Source organism: Apteryx mantelli, chromosome 5, assembly GCF_036417845.1.
Source record: "Apteryx mantelli isolate bAptMan1 chromosome 5, bAptMan1.hap1, whole genome shotgun sequence".
Classification (NCBI taxonomy): domain Eukaryota; kingdom Metazoa; phylum Chordata; class Aves; order Apterygiformes; family Apterygidae; genus Apteryx; species Apteryx mantelli.
Window position 1 is genome coordinate 36,930,477 of NC_089982.1, and position 18,707 is coordinate 36,949,183.

Sequence of the window (18,707 nt, forward strand, 5' to 3'; positions counted from 1 at the left end):
AAACTCAAATTCATGCTATGAACCTGTAACAGATTTTTCCAAGTCTTAAACTCAATCATTCATGTCAAACCCCTTTAAAATTTTGTTTCTTTAAAGACAAGTGTGTATTTTCCATAACCAAGGGAGTCTCAGAAACATTATGAAGTGTTCAGCACTTCAGCAAAATATAAAAACGTATTTTTGAAATGTATTACTAGTGCCATTAGATGTATCTGCACTCACTTTAGAGTTGTAATAATAGGACTGTAACAAATAAACAAGAAAAAAAGTCCTTAAAATGTTCCTTACGTTTATCGTTAAGGCAACATTCATTAATTCTGGAAGTATAAAGGTTGGCTGTATAAGAGGTTAAATATCACTTTGTCAGCTAAGGTTAAACACAAACTTGCAAATGAACTCAGCATAATCTCTCTATGGAGTAAGCGGTTGTCAAAGTAACTTGTTACAATTCCTGTCATCCCATCTGACAGACACAGATGCTTAGTCTGCTTTCACAATTCAAATTAATCCCATTTTTAGTCCACAGGCACTTTGTTTCTTTGTTTCTTTTTTTTCTTTTCATTTCAAAGCTTAATTATGTAAGTGTTAAGGGACAACAAGACTGGACGTTTCTGTGCCTCACATTAGCAAAACATAGGCAAAGGAAAAAAACGCCAAGATTTGTCAATTTTAACATACACAAATACATTTAACATAAACACATTACAGAAAAGGAGATTCAAATATAATCCTAGTTAACATCACTGTTATTACAATTTCACTGAAGTAATATATTGTGTTAAAAAAACAAAAAAGGAATTTCCAGCTTTTAACATAACCAAGACTGTTAATGAACCCAATTACTTGGTTTTAGGTATTAAAGAAAGGAGGATTTTGCCTCACATGTGGCAAAGAGAAGGAAAAATGAACTTTCTGATGCAAAATTCTTGCAATGTGATGAAAGGAATAAACATTGCTTATAGTTACTAATCAATTTTGAAACTGGGGAACTGCCAGACTTGGGCCATGATGGCACCTTCTGTACCACATCCATAACCCAGCCAGGCTAACTGGCAGATTTGTATAAGTCTGTGGTGCTACCAAGAACCACTGCGGTTTGCTTTTGTCACATGCACAGAAATATCCTTTAAAGAGCACATGATAAAAGAGGTACCAAAGGCGTCCAAGCCGCGATGCTCAAGTACAAAAATCTCCTAGCACCTTTGCTGGTATTCATCCACGTTACACTCTTAAAACTGGCGCGTGTAATTTCAGTGAATATCTTTTAAGGTGGGGAGGGTGGTTATGACCTGCGCATTTCTGCAGTAACAGTGAAAACACAACAGACTGATGACCACTATGAACCTTCCCATTTCTAACTCAAGCACCTATTACATGCGAGTAAAACCAGCAAGCTGAAATAATTCAGTATTATTTTTGCCCTGCAAGACTAGCGTTTTGCGTGACAACGCACCTATCGCTCAAACCCTGCAAACAGCCACATCCTTGCCATATACATCTTTTTCAAAATTGGACGGAAGAGCACCAACTTGCAAATAGCGCAGCTCGTTCACGCCTTGCTTGATAAAATTATTGAATCCAGTGTAACAGGATTTACAGTAGGAGCTTGAGCTGAACCCCAAAAAGGTGAGCAGCCACCTCTCCAACAATTCGTGAGAGTGTTCGTTAACACAAGTTACGAGGAGGGGAAGCAGCTGAGGCCTGGCTGCGCAAGGCCCTCATTGCCAGCCGCAATGGGGTCAGCCTGCTCGGCAGCTTCACTTCAAAGTCTCTGGAGTTCAATTAAAACTGGATTAGGTGGGAGCGGGCCTTCTTGGGGGCAGCCTGTGCAGTACGGCACGGTGCTGCGCGCACTGACAGCGCCCAAGCCAGAGGCCTAGCCTGCCAGTGAACCAGTTGCCATGGCAACGGCATCATTACCATTGCACTTACCGCACCGAGCAGAGATGCCAGATACAGAGCACAAACACGCTTCTCCCAGTGCGTGTGACTACGCAGTCCTGATCAAATTCAAATCCAGCTTTGCCTTCCTTGTCAAATGCCCGATCTGATTAATAAAAGCGACTATTGGCAGAAATGGACTAATATTTTTAAATTAAATTCAGAATTTTTATTCTGGTAAAGGGATTTTTCTGCCAGTCTTACTGCTTCTGATATTCTCAGCTTCAGAATTACAACTTTCAAAACCTACGTTTGCATTTGCCTGCTTTCATCCCTAAGCCTCACACTACGCAACCCTGTTTAAGGATTTAAGAACAGCCAGCTTATTCATCCTATCCATGATATGCTGAGTTTTAAAAACAACTCCCATTCATTTCTGTGGTTTGTCTCCACTAGTAATAGTTTGGGCATGAATTGTGAAACGCTGCTGTACAATCTAATCTAATCGGCACAAATAGTACCACCTTCCCCACAAGAAAAGGGCTACAGAACTTCAGTTCATTCAGCACATAATACTGAAATTTAATCTACTGCACATTGCATTTATTTCAAAAGATATTGCACCCCACAGGAGGAAGAATAACATAGAGTCCAACATTTCAAACAGATTGCTTAAGACAAACAAATGAGACCACCGGAAGCTTCCATTGTTCCAAAAACCTTGTTACACAAACTGCTACGAGACTAGACTTTGGGAACACCAGGTTAAACAATGGCACGACAATACTATTAAAAATATAAATTTACGTTCACCTTTGTGTACAGCCCCTACTTGAGCTGAAACCACAGAGATGAAGGCCCCAGACATGGAGCACGCCCTCGGAGCCGTGCCGAAGCCCCGATGCCGCCCGAGTGGAAGCTGCTCGCCAAGAAGCCGGCAAGCAGGGAACAGGCGGCTCCGGTCTCCACTTCCAGGCACTTCTGAAATCAGAGCTGCAGGAAATCCCATGTAGCAAAGCCCTGATCACCAATTAAGACGGTACCTAGACAAGCCATGTCTTCACAATTCGTAGCTGTATATCAGCAGATTTCCCAACATTAAAATGGCTATTCTGCCACCTTACAGTTTTAAAGGCACGTGGCCCAGCCCAGCTTTTCTTCAAAATCCTGCTTCAGTGTTGATCATAACCCATGTCTGTTGCTATTATAAAGATTATATGCAATAGTTAAAAGATAACATCACTGCAGCTGTCTCCTGAAATAGAGAAGTAGTATTTTACTGAAGACTAAATGAAAATTTTGCTTTACATTTTAGGCAAACCAATCAGCTATTGTATATTTTAGTTTAGAGAAAAGTACTATTGATCTTGGAAATGTGAATAGGCTAGGAGTAATTAAGTCTGCAAATGGGTTATAGAACTGAAACAGTAATTGAATAATTATATTCCTTTAATGTGCCAGGCAATTTAAGTGCCATGAGTAAAATAAAAACTAAATAGCTTATTTAAAAAGCTGATGCCTATTTGTGTATTTCACAATAGTTTTTCTTGAAATCTACTCTTAAAAAAGTTACATACATTCACGCAGACAAAAAAAAAAAAAAAATGCATTTAATTTGCATTTAAGTTTGATTGCAATTGAGAGAGAACCTACATAAATACATTCTTCTAGTAGCATTCTTTGTATTTCTGGGTCATTTTTGTAGAGGAGACAAAATAACAACATTCAGAGTTCTAAAAATCTGGTACATGATTCACTAGGAACCTGGATCTCCATGGTTATCTCAGCCATGCAATTATATTCCTCATCTTCAGATTTTACTGTCCAGGTACCATGCAGTTTCTAGCTCCAGGATTCACAGTGAAAAGGTCTTCAGCTACTCCTTGCTTAAACATGTCCAAATACAACCAAATTAATAGGAAAAAGACAGATTAAAAATAATCAAAAAAAAAAATCCAAATGCTCTTTAAAAAAATCACAGCGCTTATTAGTTTATTTTGGATTTCTCAGTAACACACTACCAGAACAGTAGAGAACAGCAAACAAGGTGTTTATTTTACATATCAATTATTTATACAAACAGCCACTGAAATCCACACTCAAATAGTAGTAGTCCCCCATCCAGTCCCTCCTGTGAGTATGCACAGTCTGCTACACAATCCTGTTCAGCATTTTCATGGGTGACAAACTCAATTAAACATATTCATTACTTTAATGTTCCACTAGACAGTTTTACCCAGCATAAAAAAATTAAATAAATAAATAAATACTATGTGACCTTTGTATCGATCAGAGCAAAATGGCTTATGCCTGGGTGTGGGTGGTGGAGGGTTTGGGGAGGGGGGTGGTAAAGGACTCTTATGTTTTCTCTTCCAATTACTGGAGGAGATGATAAAACCAGAGCAAATGATGTATCAGCTCATTTTATCTTATCGCTTTGGGGCTAGGTGACAATGAAGTTCATATTTCACTGGTTCCCATTGAAGATTGTGAAAATTACTTGCCCTTATGACCTGAAATTTCACTAGAAGACAGAAATTTCTCTTCTGCAAAGTAATGCAATTTTTCAGATGTCAACCTTTAGCCCAGCTTTAAAAATTAATTTCATTTATATTAACCAATGATATTGATATTTTCACAGAATGCTCTTTGATACATGAACTACAGACTAGCAAATTGATGTGCCTTAAAAGGCTTAAATTATTTTATTTGAAGCTGCTGTGGACAGACAGATCTACCACAAACTGAAATTCCTACATCATAGAATAATATTTACCCTAGCCTGATACACCTTAAGGCCTCTGGACCTGTAAATAGTTTCATCTTTAGTTAGGACTTAGTTTTATTTCTAGATTTATTCAGTTTTGAAACAATTTCTATGTAAGTTATGTACAAATAAAAACACCATTTGTTTAGAAATTAATAAAGTCTAACTGTCACAGGCCACGGATCGGTACACATGTGATGACATGAAAAATATTTTTCAGACAATAAAAATAGTAGAGGAATGCACAACTATATTTTCTCTCTTTATCCTGATATTAAAGCTATATTTCAAAAAGAAAAAAATATGCAATGCAGATTTTCTGAAAGTGGTCTTCCATCAACTACAGATAATCATCTCCCTAATTACCAAGACCTACCTCTGAAAATAAATTTATCACAGGAACCTGCATTCATAATTTTTCTGAGTTGACTATGAGGTTCTGAACACCCCACATGGACTAATCAATCAGCAAATAATGTTAGCAAAGAAGTTGGTTCTATTATCTTATTCTTTTCTACTGCATCCAATGCTTCACAAACATTTTTTTTTCCTTTTGATCACCCCTGCTGACTCTTGGAGAGAAGGACCAATGCCGATTCATCACCAGGGGCAGACAACACTGAATCAACACAAAAAACTGCAATTAGCTGTCTCATACGACTGGTACTGGAGAAAACTCCTCGATTCAGGATGTTAGTTATCCAGATAAATAACATTAATAAAATATGCTACTATTCAACTAAGACAGGAGGCTAAAATTTCAGAAAATTATTGAGGGTGGTCATGGAACCTTCATCAGGTTTGTGCATAATCTTATACATAGGCTCCTGTATGTTAAACATAGCACAAATAAGATCTGATTGCTAAAGAGAGGTATATGAGTTAAACTATCCATCCTGAAAAGCAGAAGTTCAACAAGAAAAAAATTGAATATAAGTTTGGGTGGCTGGCCAAGCCCTGAAAGGTTTAGAATATAAAATTATACTTTTCTTTCGAAAATAAGACAGTAGGCTTATTTATGGTAAAAGGGAGCTACACTTGCATGAAAACAGATTCTCAGAAGAACTGATGTCTTGACTTAGTAAGCCCGCTACATTCTGGCTTAAGAGTTAGTGGGTAGATATAAAAGGATCATACAACTTTTTACACCATCTGGCAGAGCTTACCATCAGGAATTAACGCTAGCAGTTTACAAATGATTCAGATAGCACCTTCTGAAACAATGGTTATTTTAGCTTCTGTGTCTATCCTCATTCTCCATTTGGTTTCTATCACTAACTCAAGAACAGGCTAGGTTAATAGCGATCAACAAGTTGTTTATTGGCATGTGTGAAACAAATTGGTAGTCTCAGTCTGCTTCCAATAAACACATGTGCAAGTTATAATTATCAATTCCTGAGGTGCAAAGAGCTACAAGGTAAGAATTAGCAATAATTTATTACTGAGTTTACCAAAGGCAGCCTTTCTAAAACAGCCTCCCATAACATATCTCAGACATGCTAACAAGCAGTGTGGCTACTAACCCAGCCGACAAACCAAGCACTTCACTCTCTAAAAATGCCAATGCAATACCTGCAAGCAGTAAAAAGATATATAGGAAATCAGAAATTCATGACAGGTTTTTTTGGATGTGATATTTTAGACAAATAGATCTTTAGACAATCATTCTCTTTTCATTGGCCACAGTGATTTTCATTTTATCCATAATACGTTTTCAAAGTGTTTTTGCAAAAAAAAATTGCACCACCCCCACCCCACACCCTAATAACATGTTTAGATCATCCCAAGATCCTCAGAAAAAAAAAAGAACATGCATTGACTGTGGAGTTCCCCATTGCAACTTTTCTTTCTCCTTTTCAGCAGTGCTTATAATCCATATAAACAAGGAAGAATGGTGATGATATTTACTCTGCCAGGGTTTCCTGTACTATATTTGCCATAACCTTGATGTTAATACCTACACAGACTTCATACACCTAGTAAGCAAGAAGATACAGACATAACAATCATAATCGTAACCAAGATATCTTTTAATCGTACATAAATAATGGAGAGTAGTCATAAGCATAAATTGTATAAAGGAACCTCTGAGATGTGTGTTCCACAGTAAAATGTGCACCTCTTTATGTTTCATATATTTACCAAAAAAGCATAAATGGACTGTATGGACTTAGATGCACTTATAAATCTTTGCTTAAATTATCTAAAGTTGAAGATGCTCCTATCCAAGTGCTTTGGTATACATGCATGTACAGTCATACATGTATACACATATATATGTGCACACACAAACACAAGGGAGAGAGACTGCATAAAAACAAGATTATATGTGATGCAGGAGTAACCACACTGCATCAAATTCAGCATTCATGTAATCCCACTGTCCTGTCTTCAGTGATGGCCAGCACAGCGGGTAGACAGAGTATTTTTTCATTTTTTCCTTCATTAGATCATAAGTTTTAATATTTGGAGAGTGTTTTTAATCCATTCTAATTAATAAGAACAACTTTGGCTAGTCTTGATCTCCATATAGATTGACAGATTGCATAACCATTTTGTTAGCTGTATTAAATTCTAGGACTTCAGGATTTCATTTTCAATGAATTCTACCATTTAAAAATATACTCTGTAAATACTTTTAAAGTGTATTCTTGATGATTTTAATTTGTGAACCTTGAAAAAATGTAAATTACCTGTATCAGCTCAAGAGGAGAGCTTAAGCATCACTGAGCATAATTCAATGCAGGTATTTCTCATTGTGTAGAAGCTGTCAAAAGAGCTGATCACATATACTAGGTTGTGGCATTTGGATCAATAACGATGGAATAAAGTATTATTAATATTTAATGGTGCAGTGGTGGGTTCCATACTAGCTACCCCAATCTAAGATCGAATTTTGGAAAATTTGAGAGGGAAACTCCATTTGCCATAGTTCTACCTATGCAAGTGAGGGGAGGGTGTCTAGACCTCTCTGGAAGTTCCTCACAATTCTCTTACTTTGATGCTAACAAAATAACCTTGTGTCAGCACAAATTTTGCTACCTCATTACTTAGCTCCCTTTCAAGTTTATTATTACAGAAAACTAAAAGACAAGAACAGGAACCTTAAAATGCTTTAATTTTAGCCTCAGTGAGAATTGATCATTTAATTTTACTTCCTATCTCCTTGAGAGTTAATGAAAAAAAAGAATTACAAATTCAGATTGTGATCATCCTGAAAGTGAGGATTTTGAAAATGTTTTATTATGGAAAAGGAGGTTATAAAATGAAACTCTTCTTAAACTTAACCTGGAAGGCTTTTTGTACATTCCCTAGCATTGGATATTACCGTTAAGCAAAATATAGATGCATATTTTTGAGAAGAATATGATCATGATCCAAATTCTGGCAAAGATGCTTAACACATGATCATACAGAGGGCTTTATAATAGAATTAAGACAACACAGAACTCTTTCAGCTGCTGTTCATGAGGAAGATACCCAGGCGTAGCACTTTGATATAACTTGAGTTACTAAAAATACTCTGGAAGAATATCAGCAAGGGCTGTTTTCAACATTTCTATATCTGAACTCTCCAGTACAGGATATCTTTGTAGGGTCTCAAAATCAAATTTATTCTGGAAAGATTTCACTCAGTGAAGGGTATCAGTTCTTTTTATACCTTGTATAAGACAACGGAAGCAGCTTTAGAGAAAGTAAGTGGTAGGGATGTGGCCTTATCATCTGTGATTAATAACACGCTCTGAGACTTGTCTGATTTTCTAGTCAGTCTGTTTTTCAGATGACTGTAATTTGTGAGAATAATGATCTTCTTACTCTTATCGACAACATCAGCCCTGAGTCTTTTAGACAAGATCTCCTTTTCAAATTTCTGAAAGTTATTTTGCTTGCATATCAGAAGCATTTTCTTTTTGATATTTTAAAAGTTGTAACAAGTAAAATTATAGCATTGAGCAGAAGACTTTGTCCCTTTCCAATTTTGAACAGATAAGATATGCCTATTGTGCTTTGCTCAACTTATTTCTACTAGCAGCTCCAATCCATGCCAGGATGTTGTAACACTACTGCAGTGAAAAACCTCTCTTTGGAAACTATTTAAGGGATTTCAAGACAAGCTCTAAAAACTTTCTCTTGTTTAAAAGACTAAAGTATCTGAGAAAGTCTGAAAAGGAATCAAACAGAGACTTTTTATGACAAGAAGGCATTACCATGTTTTTTTAAAGTCTAAAGTATTTTTGGTCTCTCTTCTTTTATAAAATTCCTAGTGCAGAAAAGCCTTGGAGATAACCTTTATCAGATTATATTGGTTGATCTCTAAGGAGTATGGAGTCTGAAAACTAGGAATTTCCAGACTCTCAATTCACAGCAGTTCATATACACAGCAGTACAGCTGGATATGGTGAAAGGTAGTATACGGGAGGATGCATCTCAAAAGATGGAAAACAATGTAGGAGAGGTTATGTTTGTTTTGCTGTCTCTTAGAGACATTTAGCCATTGAGGCTTCTTTAGAAAAGCAAGGTTCATGTTTGCCGTATCTGTCTTTTCGAATTCCTGTTTTGAACAGGAGATCAGAATAGTTTGCCTCTCGTGTTAGCTTTCCCACTGCTGTGCCCTGCACCTGCCTGTTTCACCACTTTCAGGACATCACTTCTCACATGGGCTGCTCCTGTATCTATCTAGAAAAGGTCTATCCAGCCAGAACACCTGCAAGCAGAAGCAGCAACTACAATGAGGAAAGAGGGAACTAATGTACCTGAGATGTTGGCAGTTGTCTAATGTCTGCCATTTTGACCTGATCTGGCAGAAGATGGGTGAGGAGAAGAAATGGAAAGAGCAGAGAAAAAACAAGTTTCAATGCCAAAGAGATGGATTTTTTAAATTGATGACCTGTAAGCCGACCTTCAGATCCCTTCACCAGAAACAAAACAAAAACAAAAAACACCCCCACACATCTGGCAGGAAGCTAGAGTACCAGTCATCACAAATGACTGCATCTGATCAGCTCATGCATGGGATCCAAGCCCATACATGGAAGAACACGTGACTCTTGAAGGCAAAGAGAAAAATCAGACTCCAAACCTGCCAATCTAGCAGTTTACATTAAAAGATTCGTGCTATGTTTTATGAAAGAGATGGCACAGAAGGTGCAGCTTGCAAAGGGATGGGAAAGCAAAAATGGCTTCATGCCATCTTTGTGCTGTGCAGGAACCAAATCCTCTTTGAGTACACTGGAACAACTGCAGGGGCTGCAGTGTATTTACATATATTTGACTTACTTGTGGTGCCTGGTGGCTGCCCTGCAGCCCAGGACTGTACAGTACTTAATGCTATTGAAACTTCCCCTCCTTCTGCTCTCACAAATTGAGACAGACCATGGCACAGTGCTGCTTACAAACCCTTCACTGCTCAAGCACTTCTCCAGTCACTGGTAGCTCACCCCTGTAAACCAAAAAGAATTCAGAGACCACAGCAAGGCAGAGAAATAATCCTTATAGTTATCAAAAGACACATCTTCCCCACATGCACTGTGTTTAATCAAGAACTTTATGACTAAACCTCATATTCTGTATCTGTATTCTTAAATTTATCTTATATTCCTGTAAAAGTAGATTAATTTCCCAGGCAAAGGAACTGACTGTAGCTGGCCAGTGACAAAGGGTTTACTACGGTCCATGACTGAAAGAGACAATGTCTTCTTTTAAGGTTACCCATAGAAATAATTTGACCAATTAAAGCATATCACGTTTGTAAAGATCAAAGAACAATGTATAGAGAAGGTTGTATACCTACATGTAGCGCTGGATTTCGTCTTAGTAGATGGTAAAATAAAGTACTTATTAAGCTTTCAAGCATTCCTACTGGTACAGGCCCTTTTCCAAGGTTAATTAAGCCACAGACATAGCTAATGTGAGGGCTACAACCCCAGTCTTGGATTACGAAACAAGAACACAACTCCAATTTCTGTTAAAAACTGCAATAAAAAATTAAACTGCTTTTCTAGTCCAAATGATTGATAAGAAAGGCTTGGAAATGTGATGCAAGCGGAACAGATACACAGACAGCAGTCTGGGGGTAGCTGAACAATTGATCCAGCAACATGATTTGCCTTGCCGTTCCCTCTAGGGTATTAAATCTAAAACGTGCTACTCCTGCGGGCCCAATAAACAATGGCCTATCAAAGAATTCTGCAGATGATAGGAGAAGAGGGGGCAGTAAGCCTACATGAAAATATCAGCTCTTGTGAAGAACTGTAATCTGGGCTGTGTTATGCATCTGTCTTACAAATCCACAATACAGTTTTGCACAACTGGAAGTTTTTCTAAAAGCCAGAAAAAGTCAGGTCTAATGTGGGAGTGTTTACGAAGCACCAGGTTCTAGCCAATGTGTAACAGTCTGTTTCGTGAATGTTGAAGTCAAAAGGGGAAAAAATATTGTAAACTGCTTTTAGACAAACCTAACCTCATAGCAATATCCTATCCATCCTGCCCAAACTGCTGCCAAGAACTAACAGTTCCCTGAGAAAATACAATAATTTATCTTGTCAGTGCATATTTCATTTACAAAACTAACTTAAGGCAGCACTTTCATAAGGCAACTCTTATCAAGTACCTTAACTGCATTCAAAGGAACGATGTGGGAGCCCTTCTCAAACCTTGCAAGTGGAAAGAAAAATGCTGTGTAGCAGCTCTATTCCAAGTCAGGTCCACATTTTGGAAGAGGTGTATGTTTTTTAAAAAGAGCAGGAAATTAAAGGCATGAGAAAAGCTGATTTTGCAGAAGCATTTTCAATTCTTAACTTGACTGATTTAGTTTGTAACTCAATGTTCTCTTGTAGAAATGTGTAATTTAAGACAGAAGACCTGTCCTTAGGACACTGAAGGTTTGCTTCCAAACTAACCACAGATGGAATACCTGCAAGTAATTCAAATAATTTGGGATCTGGCATCAGTGAAATTCCAAAATACCTGCAATCATTTATTTCCTCAAGAGGAGGACACTTATTTTCATAGCATGCCAGCAATATATACATTCAAGTAGGCTCATCTTTTAAGATATATGTCAGAGGAAGATGTACTGCATTTACGATCTGAGATATAAAAAATATCACACCCTACATCAACTAGGAACGTGTACACAGCTAGAAACTTTTGCAAATCTCAACAAGATACCAATTTTCTACTCAAGAAGCTGGAGAAGTTTGAAGTCAGAACGTCATGGAGTTTGATGGCCCACCCAGAAGCATTTATTACAGGACAAGCAATGGAGTCCTGATCTTTCCATGAGTACATGAAAACTATCTGCTGAAATGACTAGGACAGAGAACTTGAGGCACCAGCACAAACAGTAAAGGTAACTCATCCAGACACACATAAGAATGTGCAGCCAGTGATGAACTGATAAACTGATCAATAAAATATTGTTTCTGCTTGACAAAAGTTGCATTTGTTTGGTTCTCATTTAATGATTTTATAGTTTTTAAAAGTGGTTTTGAGTTAACAAGCATAATAAAGATATCAACTTCAATTTGGACTGCTGGAGCTCCAAATATACAGTAGTAGCATAAAGAACTGACAAAAAAGAGCTGAAATTGGCAAGTGCCTGCCTCTTAGCATTGCACCCAAACAAAACATCGGTGTTGATAAAATCCACTTTTTAAACCATATATTCTTGCAAATCTTAAGTACTGTCATCTCATCTCCCTGTTGGAGTTTGACTGATTACGCCTTTTCCTTATGTTCATTAATCTCATCACCTTATCTTTTACACCACTTCATTTTAGCAGAAAGGCAATAATAAAACCCTCATCCATTATCCTTTTACTCATCTAGTCAAGCGGAAATGGTTAATAACATGCTACAAATTGAACTTCAATCACCTCATTTTCTCCTTTGTCGAATGCACATTAAAGTATATTCCAAAAGTGCAATTTGTTTTACAGGGGAATTTGTGTTATATTGCTACAGACAACTAAAATTAAGTGTTTCTCAGTTTGGTTATTAAATATATCCAACTGTCCTTTTATCTCTGATACTAAAACATTAACTCACTTTATTAGGGTGTAATAATACAAGAGCCTTATCTCCCAGAACACAGGGACATCTAGTCTGCCTAATAGTAAGTGTTATACAATGGGTCATTTATCTTTTTTTTTTTTTTAATATGCTTGTGATAGTTTATGAATTGGTACATTACTGCAGATGAAATGGCTCTCCATTTAAGAAAAGTTAATTTGTTTACATGCAGGCTTATCTTCAAATGCAAGCCCCATTAGAGAAGCGGTCTATAACTGTCAGAGCAAGTGAAGAGGGAAAATAGGTGGATGTAGAAAAATTTAGAGCACAGTAATTTAACTCTGATCACCAATTTCCTATTTGAATATTAACTGTGTTCCACATGCACTTTGCAAAAACTCTATGATCCTAAAATGATTCTACAGAAACATTAATTGCAATAAGACTCTCAAAATTTTTTTTTTAGTGAACTCACCTCATCATCCTGAACAGGGGCATATCTTAGTAATCCAAAATAAAATGACACTTCTCAAAAAAAAAAAAAAAAAAAGCACTAAAAAAATGTTGCCTAATGAAACATATTTGAGTTGTTTCTTCCAAAAAAATAAAAAGGTGGGTGAAATTCTAGCTCTGTTTAATTCAGTGACAATAATCCCCTTTGCAGAAGAGGGGCAGGATTTCCTCCTCTGTTTTTGTACTTCCCTAGAAAAATTTTCACTTGCACGTCTGCCATTAGCTCAAGGAAATGAGACTAGTTTCACTAGCTCCTCAATAAAACTGCATGTCAGTTATAACCACAAATACTATACAACTATTACTGTAGAAAGATATTTTCCCACTCTCTGTCTCATCTCTATTCTACGGAATCTCAGTGTTAACCTTCTAAGCAGCCTGGGAACACCAAAGTTCCTACCTTTATTCAAAGACAGAATTAGGGAGACAGTCATTTTTTATTACCGTAAATACTTACAATAGTTTATAGCATATCTACACTAAAGATTTCAAAAAGGGAGATGAAGTAATGACTACCTTTTACATTAAAGCAAAACACACATACAGTTCAAATAAACTCTCGTATAAAAAGATGCAGAATCACCACTTTTTACATTTCCTTTAATGGTCTACTTTTTTTCCAACTCTGTCCATGAACAGCTTGTCTTATTTCCTAAGCCATTCAAACATTATTTCCTCTCACCCACCCTATCACCTTCCATTCAACGTGCAGTTTCACAAGCATTTTTGCTGGTGGCAGCCCAGCTCATGTCGCACCCCTTCTCATCTATCCCCAGCCACTTTCGACTGCTGCTCCAAGCCCTCTGCTGCTCTAACAGTACCATGCATGAGCTCAGGTGGTAAACTGCAGTAGATAATGGATCCAGATAGAAAGTAGCCTGGGCTGGGGGAGATCGAAAAAACGAAATGATGAATGAGATGATGAGAATGATTCTAACATGACTCTGTTCCCCAATTCTGTTCACTGCATAACCACTCAAACACTTACCATGAACAACTGGGGAAAGGAGGGAAACAGGGAGATGAGGACTGCTCATGGCAGTACTGTCACTAAAAGAATTGCTTGTGAAACTTTGGTTTAGTAAAATCCTGACTCCAGCCAGACCAGCCTCTACATATGACTACTTTGTTCTTCAGTCATGAACCTCTCTGGTTTCTTCCATTTCCCTAAGTGGTCAAAAGAAGCCACTCATTAATATCTGGAGTTCTGCTACATATCCACTGGAAACCCTCTTAAAGCACTTTAATATTGTACCTCAAAAAGCTTCAACAGTTGCCCAACATATAGAACTGCTGGTTTAATGCTGAGAATTTCTTATTTTGTCTTTGAAAATGTCTTGTTTCTTGTTTTCTTTTTTACTTCTGCCTGTATGCAACTATCTGTTGCTTCCAGTTTTACATTTAGAGAGGAAGATCCCTGGTCTGTGTTTTTAACCTATGGTCATCCATTGCTGTCCCAGTCCATGACTAAGGCTTACATTAGACCGCAGTAAAATAAAAAGCATTCTGCTTCTTCAAAGCATAGGACATCTTCATACTACTTTGTCTATGTACATGACACCATTCAGGTCTGGAATAAGCAAATGCAATTTGCTTATTGAAACACCTAATTCAGCCACTTGAGAATGCTAGGCTTCTTCATCTTCATGAAGAAGTCTGAAATAGTCAACTACTACTTGAGTTATCCCAAGCCGCATGTAAGCCTGACTCAAAAATACATAAACCAGTTAACATACTTGCTATCTGTTCATTGCAGAATGACAGAATTAGAACAAAATAACGATTACTGGCTAAAGCCTGGATGCTCCAGCTTTCTTTTCTAGTTTTACCTTTTCACAGTAACAAAATTGTAGTTGGCATCCAAAACTTACTTATATTTCAGCATGACTTGCACACACACAGCACTGCTAGGTAGCATCTTAAAAATGATATTAGAAGCCTATCAGCATAGCAAATTTGAAAAATATAGGCCAACTTTCCAGATAATGTGCATGCATAGCATTTGATCTAAATCATCATCTGATTTTTTTCAATTTGATCACATTTCTGAAAGCTACCTTTCAGAAAATTGCTTTAAGTATCTTGTCTTAATAATTTCCCCCTTTTCTAAATGTATAATTGAAAAGGTTTTCTACTTGCTTCCTTTTTGTTATTTAATTCACACTAAAACAGATGGTCAAAAGGACCTTTTATGTTCTTCATGAGAAAATCTAGTATACAAGTGAAATAAATAGGGAATTAGAGAAAGCTATAAACCTAGAAAAGCTTTTAAATTGCCATCTGTAGTTTATCAATGAAGGTGCAAGTTTACGCAGCGCAAGTCTGACCCTTCAGCTCATGTCACACTTTTGCAAAAAGTAAACTACTGATGCTGTAGTACTCGGGTGCAGCAATTTATTGCAGAAGTATATGAACAACAGAATACTAAGCAGGTCAACATAAGTCTTGATTCTGGTCTCCAACCACCATTCCTGTACCACGTAACATGCCATTATCCATAAGTAAATGAGATAATCAATTTAATGAGGATTCAGATAAATCGGCTGCCTAATGAGCACTCAAACTGATGCGGCAAGGGTTATACTTCAGTGCTGACAAAATCAGTTTGATGAAACTGTGACAAAAGCAGCAAAGCACTTTTCCTTCAGCGTGGTTTTCTGCATCTTATTAACATGAAATTATAATCACTATTTGCAAACTGTATAGGAAACTCTCTTACTGTGGCAGTCATGTAAACATATGCTTTATCTACTTGCCTTCCAAGGAAATCTATGACTATTATTGGAATTCAGTTTAGTAAAAAAAAAAAAAAAAAAAAAAAAAAAAAATCAGTTCTTTTGGAAAATTGCAATCAGATAGGGAGTTGCTTGAAGTGATTTAGTTTGAGTATGTCAAGAGAATTTCCAGAGACACCAGCCTGTATGATTTTGCATTTTATAAAAATGCCATTTGGCAGCAAATACAAAATAAACCAAACCAAAATATTCTTCAGCTTTTCAAACAATCAGGAAATTAACCTTGGTATCTCTTTAAAATCAAACAGGGAAGATCCAGCTCTATTTTTTAGCTGAATGGTAATGGTCTTATGCTGGTTTCCCAGTTCCATAATGTTAAGAAACATCACAGCCACTAAGGAGAGCAAGGAAAGAAATGGACCTACCTACTGTCATAACGCCTTTATCAAAATCCTTTAATCTTTTAAGAATTTTCTAGCAGTCCTGACTAACCAGTTATGTCTAGGTTCAAAATGCAGGACCCAGGAATGTCTAAAAGGCTGGAATTAAATGGTGAAAATAATTAAAAATGGAAATCTGTCAAGCAAAAAAAAAAAAAAAAGCAGTAACTTTAAAAAGCGAAAACAAAGTCAAATTTAACTCTTACTTTCCAAGCATTGTCTGTCTAGAAAACTTTCTGCAGGGAAGGCAAAGCACCTCTGCAGAAGTATGCTGTTTAAATGCAAGAGATAAAAGGCATATCAGGAATTTTTTTACATGTTATATCCATAGGTAATAACAGACTCCAAATAGTGTAACTACGGCTGTACAGAATATATAATACAGCACTAACTTACAGGAATGCATTTCTGGATGTTTTCATATATTCTGCAACCATTTAATGTTTTATAGACAAACGATTTTCCTTTCTTTAGGGGAAAGTGTTGTACCTGTAATATCTGACTGCTCTTCTATGAGTACTGCGAGGAGGGAAAAAATTGGGATAATCACAACTTTTGCCCAGGAACGCGGGAGGGAGCAGCTACAAAGTTCCAGCACAGAGTTAGAAGAAAAACTGACTTTTACTTAAGGACGCACAAGCTTAAATATCAATGAAATTGCATTCTATGGAGTAGGGATTTGTAATTCTCTTTAGGATCTGTAGGAGAGCACCAGAATTCAGTCGTGGAACTTCTGAAAAGCAATCCAGAGACAATGTAAATGACATTATATCCAATATAGAGAGAAGTATGTTGAACTTGCCAAAGAGTAATTGTTCTCAAAACAAATATATATATACACACACATATATATGTATATTTTATATATATATATTTAAAGGAAAACCCATAAAGATTACATAAAAACCACAGTGGAAATCAGTGGCAGCTGACAATACTAACTTTTCTATCTTCACACTATTCTACCACCAGAAATTTTATTCCCAAAGGACAGTGTTCTTGATAACATGGTGACTGAAGTCTGAAAGAGTTTTCACTTTTATGATTCCTATCACAATACACCGCATATACATTAAGGAACTAGATTAAAACCCTAATTTATCTGTAAACATTTCACTGAGGTCACAGTTCCCTGGTTACATGAATGCTGGCTGCGGTATGGCCTCCTCCAACCCAGGTGGTCCCGCTGCCTCCTTTTCCTGTCACTAGCATTCCTACGGCCCCACAGTTAGCTGGCTCAGGGAGTTACCCTTGTTAAAAATCTGGGGGAGAAAAGTTAGTTTTCTGCCAGATTAGTTCCTTAGTTTGACTCATCACATTAATGCTACTGATGGCACAAGGGTGGAGGGAAAGGAATAAGCAGCCAAGAACTGGCCCCAGTGATTCTTTCTGTGACAGGTCCCACTGGCATGAAATCAAAGTGGTGGTGGAACCCTGGTCTCGGTTCCTGTGACAGCTGAATATTTTTGCGCCTTTGAAAACACCTTGCCAGTGTAACTCCATGGGTGTCTTCCAGCAGGGCTTCTAACTGGTTGGTGCTGCTAGCTACATGAGTGCTGTTACCAAACAGCAGGTAAGCTAGTTAGTCCTGCTTGAATCTAACACCACAATAATTTCCATGAAACAGCCAACTATAAAGATCATTACAAATCTTCTGGATATAAAAATATCCCAAATCAGACAGATTCTATATTTCTATTCCAACACAGTTGTGTTCTTTACTAGCAATTAGAAAATAAATAGCAAATTCAAGTGCCTACTCATTGCCTTATTTTTTTTACAGTGTTCATCTACCAAAATAAGTAACTTCTCTAACTCTATAGGTGGAGAGTGTGCATGTTTTCATGTTGAAGCTATTTTTAAGTGCAAAAATAAAATTTTACAGCAATCCCAGTACTGTAGCTGACAATAAGGGCAGTAAATTGAGAATAAAATGTATACAAAGAAAGAGATTGGGAAATGAACTCTGAATACTGAGTACTGAATATCACTTATTCTTTGACAGAATCTCGAGAGAGAAAATAGATTTATTAGCTTTGTTTTCATATTAAAAATAAAAAAGATGTTCGCCTTAATCTGATACAGGAGCTTGCTGTAAAATTGCCATACTTTAGTAGCTTTTCCAGTAAATCAGGATGCAAATGTCACCATTCTACACAATTAAAAATACAATGGACACATTACTGAAAAAAGTCTGCACTCTTTAGCTGTTAGAGACTCTAACTTAGCCCTCTAATCCTTATGGTGTGTAGTTGCTCCACTGTTCTTAAATTTTTTGTCTACGAATATTCTGTATCACACCACTTCCAGGAAAAACTAAAGACTTACACTGACATGGTGACTCCTACTTATCCTTAC

At 37.0% G+C, this 18,707-nt stretch overlaps 1 protein-coding gene across 1 annotated transcript in view; it reads right to left on the minus strand.

The window, feature by feature from the left end:
* The window catches only part of LRBA (LPS responsive beige-like anchor protein), a 376,211-nt gene that overhangs the window by 138,792 nt on the left and 218,712 nt on the right, over positions 1-18,707 (minus strand). The window lies entirely within an intron of this gene.